Source organism: Centropristis striata, chromosome 6, assembly GCF_030273125.1.
Source record: "Centropristis striata isolate RG_2023a ecotype Rhode Island chromosome 6, C.striata_1.0, whole genome shotgun sequence".
NCBI classification, from domain to species: Eukaryota; Metazoa; Chordata; class Actinopteri; order Perciformes; family Serranidae; genus Centropristis; species Centropristis striata.
Genome location: NC_081522.1, coordinates 12,151,448 through 12,165,888, shown reverse-complemented (window position 1 = coordinate 12,165,888; position 14,441 = coordinate 12,151,448).

Below are 14,441 nucleotides of genomic sequence, written 5' to 3'. Positions count from 1 at the left end.
AGAGACACAAAGAAAGTATTGAGAGACAAGCGTTACTGGTTTGGGTCTTTTGAGGCATTTTTGGACAATATTACCAATATAGAATATCGCCAATTAGGGGTGTTATGATAAATTGGTATTGACGATAACTGGGATGTTTAAAAAATGTATATCGATCATGTTAATATTGTCATACACATATGATAATAAAGTTCAATAATGTAGTGCTTTTTGTAAGCATTTGTGGTTACAGAACAGGAAAAGGGACAGATTGCACAGTAAATAAAGTAAGAGATGAATTTGACTGATAGATTTTTTTTCTTATATTGTTCTATAGGTATTGCGTTAATATCATAGTTGGATTATTATTATTATTTGATTATTTTGGCCATGATAATGGTATCGTGAAAATCTGCTGCCACTACCTGTACAATATAGAAAAACTACTTATGCAGTTTTTTGTGTCACCACAGCACAAGAGAATAATTGTTTTCATATGACCACAGATGCAATATTCATGATACTCATTTTTAACATGAAAGCTCTATTAATGGAGGCATAGTATTTGATGTTGTATTTCTACTAATTGAATTAAATCTAGTCAAAGAGCAGAAATATTTGTCTTAAAGGCTTTCAAACCCCCAAGCTCTGATTATAAATGCACCCCATTAAATGAAAAGAATATATCTTGACTCATTAATTATTGATAAGGAGAAAAAATACTATGGGTACTCATTAATTTAAGAGAAATAATGTCTTATGGTTACGTAGGACGGCATAGCAACAACCCTGCTATGAGAAATGCCCCAATAGATCCATCACACAGGATAGAGGAAGCCATGCAACCTGTTTAAATAGGAAGTTTTTTTTGCTAAAGAGATGGTGTGGGCTGAACAGATGGCCAAACCTGTGCTTTTCACTCCTGTTTCTGTTGAGCAATTAAAAGTTTCTGGCTGTTTTTCTCCCTTCCCCCCAAAGTACAGATTGCAAACATGACAAGAGGTCAAATATCTGCAAGGGAAAAAGGAGTGGAACAACTGTTCCACCGAGCTGCTCCGGCCTCAGCTGGTGTGCAAGCGGACGTGTATTCACCTGAACGAGGACTGGTAATCACCCCACACCAAAGTGAATAATTAGTGTAATAATTACCAGGCTTAAAATGAATCTGCGAGCTGCCCTCTCTCACAATGCCATCAAGAATAACAGGTGTTGAAAGTGCCTCGAAGGGACAGAGATTAAAGATTATTTCGTTATCCCGAGTCTCCTTCAGGCACAACTGTCTTGTGTTTTATCCTGTCATCCACAGCGAGGGTCGTGTGGGGGCTCATTTTCCTCTGGCTTGGCAGTTTTGGGAGCTGGGCATTTGACAGAGAGTGAATGTTGTTTAATCTGGGAGAGTGGGCCGTCCTTGAGATCCTGGACTCTCCGTGTCCACATAACCTCCAGCTACATGGAGTTAGGTTGTACTAATGGTTATTATTAGCTGCCACACTGTCTTTTCCAGTCAATAAAAAAATACTGAAATAACATTTTTGTCTGTATTTAAGGTGTGTATGAAAATAAAACAATCTCAATAATAAATCCAGATAATTACGCAATTAAGCTTTTAGAATTTGAGGTCAGTATAACTAGAATCATTCAGTGTTCCAGCACCACGCTGGGCCATATTTTCCTCAGAGATGACCATTTAACAAATTAAATTTTCTTATTAAAAATAGTGGGCACTACTTATCTGATTTCCGTGGCAGCCTAGTGGCTGTATGTACTCTCTGTTTTGACTTAAGCAACGAAGCAAGTGAGCCTAGGGGTGTTTGTTCTTGTAAGAATTACTTAAAGACTTGTCAAGATGCCACAACTCGTGCTTCGGTTCCCAGGCTCTTTCTGTGTTTGTTATTCACACTTCCTGTGTGTTTTTGAAATTGCTACAGCAGGTGTAACAGATCTTAGACACAACGAATTAAATATTTGTTTCTAATGCTTAACAAAGTGTATTTTGCATTTTAATTACAGTGGAACAGAAATAGTCCCGATAGTATTGCAGGCAGAATAAAGGGTCATTAGATTTCCAGCTTTAATAATGTAGCTGTAGGAACCATAATGTTATGATATACGTGTGTGACACAAAAGGCACATAAATAGCCATTTGTGTGAGATTCCTGTGTTTCCACTCAGAAATGACTAGAATATGTGAATGTCTATGCAAAATCAAGATGAATGTGTGGTTGAGGCAGACATTGGTTGATTATAGTATCAGCATGACATCCTGCACTTTATCTTTCACCGTGCCCTGTTGTCTTATAATGTTGTATCATTAGTTTCCCTGACAATGATTTAGCATTCAACCATCTACCCCATTGACCTGTGCTGTGTTTAAATGTAACCTTCTTTTAGCCCTCGCCATCGTTTGTCACCTCTGAGCTGTCAAATACACATAAATTGGAGACGACCTGGCATGGCCGGTGACAGGGAGACACAGAGGGGCTGCATAACAGCAGCGGGGCAATCAGCTGCATCTATTGCATTTACATGGTCTGGGAAGGTTAGCAAGTTGTTCCTGAAAGATTACCACCTCTAATTTCTTTGGGGAGGATGGGACCTTGGTTCTGCTGCCAAGCCTGCTTTTCAGGTCAGGGCCCCCTGAATGTTAACTAAGATCCAGGAGCAGGTCAGCAGGCAGGCCAAGGGACCAGAGGAAAGCCTGCACCCTGCTCTTACACTGGCGGCCAGCAAGTGGTGCAGAAAGTTGCCATCCATCTTTGGCACAATGCTAATGATCCATTCTGGGAGAGGTCTGTGGTTAGGAAAGCTATCCAGGTAGTCCTCCACTGGTGCCTCCCTGCTGCTAAGTGCAACACCCACTCTGAAATCTCTGCCAGCAAAAAAAAAAAAAAAAAAAAAAAGACAGGCTCACTTACCACAAATTCTCCAGTATTTCTTCAATAGGAGGCAGAACCGTTTGATGTCCTCACAACTGCTCGTCAACCCTCTGGTTGTCTTCTTTAAGCTACGCTTCGAGAAATGTTCATGTGGTGCCACAAAGGGCACCTTCTGCGTTCAGTTTTTTAACTTTTACTTTGATCTAAATCATTAAACAGTTTCAACTCTATTTCAAACTGTGATGAGCGCCACAACTACATTTCTACAACTACTGGAGCCCTGCATCATGTGATCAGGGACTTTATATATTGCATTGCATTAAATAAAGTAGAATATGTCCAATATAGTTTTATAATACTGTCATAAATATTATGCTATGCTTGCATCTATGTAAAATCAATCAGAGAACCAAACCAGAATAAGTGGTAAAAACACTAACTGCAGTATTTTTACTACTCTGTTACAGCTGTACACATTATGAGATATGTGCAAATACATACATATAACTTTTTTTAAAGGGTAACTTTCTTTTATACTGCCCTGTATCACCAAGTCAAATTCCCAAAAGTGTTCACTTAAAGTGATTCTGATTAACTATTAGGAAATTTAAAGTCCATTCAAAATAATATTATTTTTTAATCCACACTAACACTGAAGTGCTCATATAAAACAGATGTCTCAATATGTACAGTCCTGTCATAACACAAATCTATATTTTCATAACACACATGATATTAAACACCTATGTATGTTTACATAACATACATCTCATAATACCCACATATAATAACAATAAACAGGTCTGAAATAAAGAAGACAATGCACTCTCCTACTATTTAGAAATGAGCCCGTGTCATTTTATCTAATTTGGTTTACAATGAAATGGCCAATTAAAAATAACTGCATTACTTTGTTAATAAAGCAGAAGACTGACTCGAGGGAACATTTCATTGGCAGTTAATTATGCAGTCTGGTATTCTCAGATGTTCTGAGCAAATGTACAGTGAGACTATAAAGCTGTTATTGTGCTCTGGTCCCATTTCATATTTGCATAGCAGAAAGCTCACCATGTGTTTAGTCTCTGCCTCCATATGCAAAGGCTCAGCATGTTTAGAAAAATGCCAGGGTTATTTTATATCTGTACAGATGCATTATAAGTCACTACATAACTCACTGGATTAAGTTTCTGTGACATAAGGTGGTAATTTCATTTTTCATGACCTGAGTATAATCACATATCTATGTTGTTGATTCTCTGTAATCCATAAGTACATATGCATAATACACTGAAGAATGAATGTCAACTATGTAACAAATGTGCATGTATGAAAAATATAAACAACTTCTGCTTCATCTGAATCTGAATTTTTTCTATGAGCTGAATTCTTCAATGCCTTTGAGTAATGTTGCGCTGCTTTCTGTTTTTGTGTCTTTCCGAGGTAAATGATGCTTGAACAGCAGGGAGATCGCTCACTGTTAACCATATGGTTTGGTGTAAAAGGTCACCAGTGTTTCTGAGGGTTAATATCAAACGCCCAAACACAGACAACAGGGACCCATGCATATTAATGACAGTATTCTATTGTGCAAAGAAGAGCAGGTAGATGGCAAATAACAGCCAATATATAGTGTTTTTATTGCAAGGCAGACAATTAAAGTATAAACACGTTTTTAGAAGTATAAACAGATTTTAATCCATTCCAACCTGACTGACAAAAATAATGATGAAATTATTTTTCAACCATTTGATCTTTAATTGCATTAATGAGGCTAGATTTTTGCACTCAGTTATCAACAAGACAATCATGTCACAACATAGACAGAAATGAACTGAACTTATAAAGTTTAAACATATAAACTTCACAAAGGGTTACATTAATAAGTGATTTTTCTCCTAGGTATAATTTTTCTGCTTTCCTTTGTCGACATTTCTCTTTACATTGACAGTGAGCGGGACCAGTCTCCCCTCAGCGATAATAAGAAATATTGGCTTTTAACAGCCACTTTAAAGCATATGGACGCTCAAGGCCATTCCAACATTGTGTAAAAGCCTAAAGGGATTTATACAGAGTGTAGTTTCCCCCACAAATCTGCAATACGCACCAAAACAACTATCACTTTATGTGAGAATTAGCAAATAGTTATCGTTTCTGTGACATAAAAGGGTCCGTGCTAACATGCACTGAAATAATAAAATATTGAAAGGTCTATGAAACATAAATGTGAATTCTTGCTACATCTGTCTCTTGCTAATTGAGTTGCTACCAAGAATGTTAGTACTCTGGAGAATAATTTGTCAGTGCAAAACATCGAATGGACCAATTTATTGGTTGCTGCAGGCTGTAGAGTTCCAACAGTCTTTGATCAACCTTTTTAGGTCAGTATCTCTCGAAATACAGAGAAGAGAATTACATAGCAGAGAAAATATTTCATCTTTTTAAAAGACAAGGAAAAGTATTTTTGTAGTTACACTGTTTGGCTGTAATGGTGAATAAATTCTTTGGAGGGCTTGAAGCCAGAGTGGGAAAATAGCAGATTTTGTGCACAATATTTATTGTTTTGTGTGGATGGTAACTTAAACATTTATCATAAAAAAGTGACAGAAAGAGTAATTATAAGTTTTGCTTTTTCTCATCACTCACTGGATGTAAGATGCATGCACTGACAGTTACCGGTAGGCTTTTCTGACACGCGACATAAAAAGGCTGCTTCAAAGACTTTCGTGTTGGCTGAGGGGTTGATCAATCTTTGACTTTGAAAGATTCTTGGCATTTTGACAATGAATGTACTAAAGGTTGTTTGATAGCTGAGTCAAGTGTCAAAATTATATTTTGCCTAAATAATCTGATAACTCTTTACAGAGTTATAAGTAGCAGCTCTTTAATATGAGTGTCCTCAGTGAACCTGATGTAATAGACTTTCTTTGTTATTGTATCAATATTACTGTGCCTTGATGTTTATGATACTGTACACATCAAATGTGGTCTGGGAACTCAAGCAGTTTCCAATTACTTAGTAAGTAACTATAAACATGAACATTTTGCTATTACCTTAACTGACTCTAAACTTGCTCTGAAAAACATAACCTCATCTAACAATACAACACATTTACACAGTTATGCTGCAAATTAGAATGCATTTAGTTTTAATAGGATTCAATAATACAATCAAGACTGTCCTCTCCCAAAAAACAACTCCAAAGGTTGTCTGTACAAGCAGCTTATTATGATCCATGTTTATGTTTATTTTAAAGGCGTGACCTCTAGTGGCCAGATTAATTATGACTGGAGCAAAAGAAGGAAGTCAGGCAACTCAGTATAAAGAGCGACAAAGTCCAGGGAGGGAGGAGATCAGAGCGCATGGATTGGTCAAACAAACGCAGGACTTTGACACAGGGATCAATGTTTGTGTTGAATGTTTCACCAAAAGTCAGAGTTTTTTTTCTTCTTACGTATGTAAGTTAACTTACGTACACTGTAAAAAAAGATAAACAATAGCTACTCAATAAAATTGAGGCAACAGATTGCACGCAATATTATTAATTAAATCTAACTATGTTACAAGTTGAGTTAATAACAACTTAACAGGAAGTGCCTGTCAATTAAAAACAGACTAATTCTATTGTGTTGGATTCATTCAAAATTCTCTACACATAAAGATTATATTTAATGTGATCAAAATAAGTAGATTCTATCTCAAACATTTTTATATTAAAGTTCATTAAACAACTGCCTCAAAATCAAGGATGCATTTATATTTAATACATTTTATCAAATATATTAAGTAAAATGAAATGACTACAGAATAATTTATTACGGTGTAATGTACTTATGTCATTCTGCATGAAACGTACTTTAAATATGTAGCGTAAATCGGCTAACTTAACTACATGAATTAAGTGCGTGACTTAAGTATGAAGCCAAAAAATGTTCAACTTCATTTCGGATCTATATACAGCAGAAAGCCGCAAGCACTTAGATAGATAGATAGATAGATAGATAGATAGATAGATAGATAGATAGATAGATAGATAGATAGATAGATAGACAGATAGACAGATAGACAGATAGATAGATAGATAGATATACTTTATTTATCCCAAGCTGGGAAATTACAGTGTAGCAGCAGCATTACACACAGAGACAATAACAACACAATTAAGTAAAAAGAACAACCTAGGCATACTTCAAGCAATAAAATATAAAAATACAATAAAATATAAAGTGTCTAAAGAAGGAGTAGAATAGAATTCCAGTGCAGAATAAATATGAATATACAGTATAAAAATGTTGGTGCTATGAAACAAATAAGGTGCAATGAACAGTGTGCATAAAAAACACATAAAGTGCATATACAGTATGTAATGAACCAGGTTATTATTTGTTATTGTACAGTGTGATGGCATGTGGCAGGAAAGATTTTTTATATCTGTCCCTATGACAGCGGAGCTGGAGCAGCCTGTGAGAGAAGGTGCTCCGCTGTCTTTCTACTGTGTGATTCCTTTACACACTTAAACTTCCTTAAGCCCGCCTCTCATTTGTTCTGTCTTGGCTCATTCACGTGACTTTTAGGAACTAATGTTTTAAATAATAACTATTTAAGTGTTCGTTCAACGAAGTACCTAAAAAAATGTATAAATATTAAAAAATCTTCTCCTGTTACCTAACAAGGGACTGATGGTGTTAATGGTTGGAGGACTTGATGATAAAATCATAAGACATCTTTTAAAATGTAGTGAGAAAATTAATTTCAGTGCATGTTTATTTTTTATTTTAATGGACAGACACCCTTAAATGTTACTATGAGGCCCTATTTATACAGAGAAATGGAAAAGCTCAACCCGACCGATCTATCAATGCTACTGTGACATAAATGCGATTGATATGTCATTAGGTAATTGCTTGTGTTGGTGGCCCCTCAAGGTAAACATAGGTAACTGTCTGAATACTGGGGAACGTAATACTGATAAATCATATATTCATATCCCGCCCTGCAGTCCAATGATGTTGAGTACAGAGTAGATTATTTAGGCTGCTAACTAATTTATCAGTTCATGTAGTATCTGTCAGAAGTCAGCTGAAGCTGGTTCAAATAAAAATCTCTTCTCCAGATTTTTCTTAATGATCTAAATAAAAGTCAATAAAAGCTCATTTATTTGTTTTATCTGTTAGTGAGTTTAACACTCTCACTGACCACCCAAGAACCAAGCTGTTCCTCCCTAACAACCTTTGCTCCAGATGTGTATAAAGACTATGTTAACTATTTGTAAAGACTCTGTTTAGCACCAGGCACCCTGGGTCTTGTTACCATAGAAGCAGACAACAAACCCTATAGTGCCTTTTTTAAGCCATTTTTTTCTGTTTAGCCACATTGTGACATTTTACAGTAAACAGGTGACAGCTGGGTTAATCAAACAACACTGGAGTTACTAACATAAGTTTTATCACAATAAAAAAACATAATATGTAGAGCTAATGCAATATTTTTCATTGTAATAACTTAAGAGAACAGCTGGCCTTTCTTCTGTTAAGCATATTTAGGTACAAAAATGGACAAGAGTAAATGCTGATCACCACCTTAACCCATTCATTATAACTATGAATGGTCCCTTGGTCACATGGCTGGAAACTGCAATTATGCTGGCAGCAAAAGGAAAAATTGAGTAGTACATATAAAAATGCTGAATTGGTTTAATTAATTTGGAAATAGTAGACTTAGCTAGTGGAGGCCTATCCTCCTGTGTCCCCTTAGAAATGCTGTCTCATCACCAGGACACCGCTTTGTTGGTCTGTGCTCACGTGAATCCAGCTTTGTTTGATTAGATTTATATTCAAATATATTTAAAGAGTTACAATGTCTTCATACAAATCATCAAACAAGCAAAAAACACTTGATATTTCAACCCAAAGATAATCTAATCACAAAGCAAATTCCTGCTATTCACACAATAAAACCTCTTTAAGAACTATATATTCACAAAGAAATCAAATTGAAAAAAGGGCCAGAATTATCAGTTAAGAACAGACACATTAAACTAAAACATGTTTGCTTGTAATTTATCCACACTCTATAGTAACAGTAAGGTCATATAATTATTTTCTACTCAAAACATTTCAACAAGGCCCTCAAGATAAGATAGCAGGTTGTACAGCGCACTACATCATTAGCTCACACATGTACAGCGTCTCAGAGGACCTTTAATTTGAGTAGGAAAAGTCTGTTCCTCCGCTATGAGGTTAAAGAGTGGGTGACAAGTGAAGAAAATCACAGTGGAATGCATTAATTAGATAGACCTAAAAGCATATTTATCAAAGGCTAAGCCATATGGGAATTATCTTAGAAAGGATCTAATAAAGACAGGACAGGTTAATAGAATAAAAGGCCTTGACTAGAATGTGTGCTTATACATAAAATATCAACCTGATCTCACATGTAAACGAATCATTAGGATGTAACTATTAAATGTTATGGCAAGCAGATCCTTAACAACTGAAATGACCTTCATGTGGTTTGACGGTGACAATTGGCTTCTTATGTTCACTCTGATTAAAATGTCAAAGCCTCTGACTTAATTCATCTCGCCATTTGAAAGATTCCACATGAAATGGACCAATATTTGCTCAGAGTGATATGACTGATTGCATGAAGCTGAATATGCGGAAATGAAGAATAAATATTTCATGAACTCCCTTAATCAGAAAACAGTACACTGGTCCACAGAGGAAATAAACAGCCCAGTGATTCGGACTGAATCATCTAAACGGTGTCAATCACAAGTGAATATGGAGGGCTCCCGTCCCGCCTAGTGATGACTGATGGCCCTTCAGTGGCGACTGGGACAGAGGGGGCTGATTGAGAGAGCTTATCTTTATGGTAGAGCCATGGAATTGTTAACAGGATGTGATGGCTCGCGTCCGCCGAGTTGAGCTGGGAAATAAAGCTGTTGGGCTCGGGCTACCTTGCCATCATTCACAGAGGTAATGATCTCTGTCTGGCTCAGAAGTAAGTAATAGTCTGCCCACGGGTTAGTAAGGGCATGACACAGCGTCGCTCACAAAGTTGAACTTGGAAAAACGAACTCACGTCTGTGCGCTGCTACGTTTTTAATAAATTTAATACGCAATTTAATAAAGATTAGAATCTACTGTAAAACCTTAGGTTCTTGAAGTTTAAGTAAGAACTCCCTTGATTTCTACACTGTGAAACTTTTCAGCGCAAATTTACAGTATTTAACTCGCAGCAGCTTTGCAAATTAGGGTATTTTTTACTGTGTTTTAGGAATAAAGTATTATTAAAAATACATGTGCAGTAAATTATTGTATTCTTGTGAATTTAAAACCCAATATGTCAGTAAATGACTGAATATGTACAGTATCACTGTAAAACTTTTCACTGTAAATTTACAGTAAATAGCTGTAAATAATGGCATTCTCTTAAAGTGCCGTAATCACATATTTTTTTATGTTTTTATTCATATACAGCATGACATTATTACAGTAGAACACTGTACAGATTTTACTGTTAATTTACATCTAAGGTTTACAGTGTAGCAATAGACAATTTAGAATTTGTTTTCATTATGATCCAGGAATAATGTAGATGAGTGCAAAGGGTGAAAAAATTAAAATACAGATGTTTCTAAGTCCCACATGTCAATACACCATGGCAATTTTTGTGAAAACACACAAGTGCTCACAATGACCTTACAGATGATGGTGGGGATTAGAGTTGCCACAATATGCCAGTATTGAGGATAAAGGTGATGTTTAAAAAATTAAATATTGATATCATGTTAATAATATGCATGTAATAATATTGTTTAAATTATCCAGATCCTCTATAATAATTTCTGTTCCTTCTCGCTTTGTTATGTAGTTTTGGCTACAGAAAAAAAACAGACAAAACACACTTTTTATGCTATAGATAGCATGATAATATTGTTATTGTGTGCAGTGGGGTTATGCAGTGAACATTTGATATCTTGACAGCCATAGAGAAGAGGATATTCTTGTTGAGATCAAAATGGAGGCAGGAGTATGTTGAAAGAAAGCAGTCAAAGATCTGGCTCCACTCAATTATCTTTAGCAGGATAATTAATCAATTCAGTATGCACATCCAAGTCTCAGAGGCGTCTTTGAGATAATTGTTCTCATTGACTTGAATAATTATTTGTTTGCTGATTTAATCATTTTCGCATTTGGAAAACAAATGAACTGTGCTGGTACATACTCCAGATGTTTGGTGGGGTTTTTTTTCTTTCTTTTTGTGTTGGGAGGTGAAAATGCACAAAATGTAGTGTTGAGTATCAGACTGAAACATAACTGATGTTATAATAAACCCTAATGCAGGGTGTCTCTTGAGAAATTAACTGCAACTACATTCAGAATTTATGTCATTATGTGTTTTTTTCAGAACCCTAACCTCAACTTGAAGAAGGTCAATAAAACATGGATTGTTTCTGCCTCGTGGCATAAATACAAACTCCACTGATTCAAAGGCTAATATTTCTCAGCTATGAGGTCAGCCCTGGGTTACAGACACACTGTCCTCGTATAATGACTGGCGTCTTGAAAACAATTGTCGGAGTCCTCAGTTTGCAGCATTATGAGTATGAGTGAGACCTTATGGCTACTGCAGCCAATAGCACAAATTAAGAGGGTCATTTTAATGGCACTCACTACTATTTATCATGCCGTTTTAAATGTTTTGCTCATTTGTTTCCATTAAATATTTCATCTTCCCTTAAATATTCATTTAACTTCCTCTTTAAATTTTTTACCAGTCTCTTTGCAGTTGCTATCTTTTTGCCTCCCTTTTAGGCTTTGCAATCATAAATAATTATTCATCTACACCCAGAAAGAGATTGCATAAAACATGCACATGAATCCTTTTTGTCTTTTCTCATTAGTGATATACTTCGAGTAGCCTAAATACATCCCGCTACCCCACTTATGGAAATTGGTTGGAGAACCTTCCTAATGATTCTGCTTCACAAATAGGCTACAGATTCCATCTCTGATCCTAACGTTCATCCCTTCTTTCATGATGAAAGGAGGGGTCTGCTGCAGCTTCTGCGTTGAGATGTGGAGTTCTTGTAGTACTTTTAAAAAGGAGATATATGCTGCTTCAGACAATGATACTTTATTGTTAAACCAACTGTGAGGCTGCTGTGGAATTTGCATGAGAGATAGCTGCTCCCTGAAACTTGCATTGATGAGAGGTTTACTATAATTACCAATGCATCACAATAGTGCTCTTTTTCACTAAGGGTTTTTTGCGCTGGCCTCCATTGTTATGTATCATACCTTGCATTATCAAATACAATTTCCTAACTTATTAAAAAACTAAATTAGATTAATAAGAAATAAGGACGATAAAAAGTCATGATTAACCAAAATCCCACTGTTATTCTTAGCATTTTCTTTGACATTTTGAGAATAAATGTGACATGAATTTACTAGAAGCATTAAGGATACATTCTGTGTTATCTGTGTTAATGTTATAGCCCAGCTCAGTACATTTATCTTGGCTAAACAGGGTACATTTGTCTTAATTTGTTAGATAATTGCAACATGACTCATTAGCAAACAGCACCATGGTGGAAGGTGGAAGGGAAGCATAAACTCTCAATTTGACTGGATTATCCTTTTGTGATGAGGCCTAATGATCCAACAGAGTAAATAGCAACGTGTTAATTAGAAATTACACTGAATGATCCGCTGCACACAGAGGAGGTATTAGCCAGGCAGCATCATTATATTAGATCTATAGCTGTCTTTTTTTCATCATGAGGTGTGATACTAAAATGGCAATTACAGCCATCCCCAAAAGAGAAATTATAGCACATTTGTTGTAGTTGAGTCCTTTCAGATTGGATGTGACTGCTGCTGAAATCTCTTAAAACTAAATGGATCTATATGCTCTATACTTTTCTGAATTATTTATTAATAAGGCCACACCTGAGAGATGGCCGCAATCATAATAATTTGAGAATATCACCATAAAAAAAAGATGTGTCATTTTACCTGAATTACAAAGAAGATACAACATACCACTACCAGATTCAGACATACAAATATACTGCACATATACATATATATCAATCTAGAATTATCTCATTTAATTATATTTTCAGTACAATTACATATCAGACTGTGGTTCAGTTTGATTTTCACAAGAGTATGAGTTATGTCGTATTTTATCGTTAAAGGCATCCCACAAGACTGCAGTGTTTAAGTGAGCATATGCCTCCACCTAGTGGCGAAGATTAGTCACTGCAGATAAGATTTCTTTAAGTGATAGTGTAACGGGTTTAAAAATCAGATTCAAATCGTATTGGTGGAGGTAGTGTAATTAACCACAAAATATATATTCCAAATATGAAACTTTTTTATTTTATTTTTTGCCTTATGTGATGATGTTAGTCTTAAATGCTATAGACATACCTGTACATTTAGAACCACAGCCATCTAGGAGAGAAAAGAAAAAGCAATTAGATGTAACACTTACAATGACAGTGGATTCAGCACTCTTATGAAACAGTTAATTACATAAATATTACTCCACTCATGTGTACTGCAATAATACACTGAGAGTGTAACATTTTTTACAAGCCCCAGGCTGACACTTGCACTATGCATCATGGAGTGTTATAATTTGGCATTACACCTTTGTGTCTATGTATAGCAACAAAACAGAAGTCGTCCATGAAGTTTGGATTGAAGCTGCAAGTTAAAGGAACAGAGGACTACTAATAGGCTTACTGATAGTGACACTGATACCAATGCAAATAGGCAGGTTTTACAAGTGTGCCCTGTTTTAGATATAACTACCCATAGGGCAATACCACAGTTCTCTGTTACAAGTAAAAGTAGGTTAATGCCTTTAACATTTAACTTAATTACAGAAGTAAGCAGCAGACATAGCCTACTTAAAGTATCACAAGTAAAAGTATGATATTTATGCAGTATGCCGTTTCTTAGTGCAATATGATTGGATTATACCAGAAGGGCCTATATTGCAACAGTATTATACATGTAAGCAGCATATTAATGTAATAACTTGTTAAAGTTACGCTATTTTCCACTACTTATGTACTGTCGGATATTTAATCAATTACAATATGTATTATAAACTGATCAAAGGCGTTTTAATGTTACAAGCACAAAATGAAAATATTCCTGTAACATTACATGAGTAAATGTGGATATGAGTGACTTAGCCTACTCTCCTCCACTGAAATATACTTATTATACGTTTAAAAGCAAGAACAATTGATAATAAAACTATAAATAATAATTATGTGGACTCAAAATGTAACAATATCGGAAATCAACTTTTTGGAGATACGATTGAAAGTTTTTAGATACAAAGCTGGTCAACAGATGTACAGCGACACCTCTGCAGCTCATGGAAGGATCAGTGTGTCTGGGGTGCCAGGTTTGCTCATTTCACATTGATCACATAAAAACACAAGATTAACTTATTACCTATGAACCTTTATCAAAGCTTCTTAGTCTATAACATGATATATTTTGAGCTACACTCGGAGAAAAAATAAGTTTAACAACTTTGTTTTGGTCGTT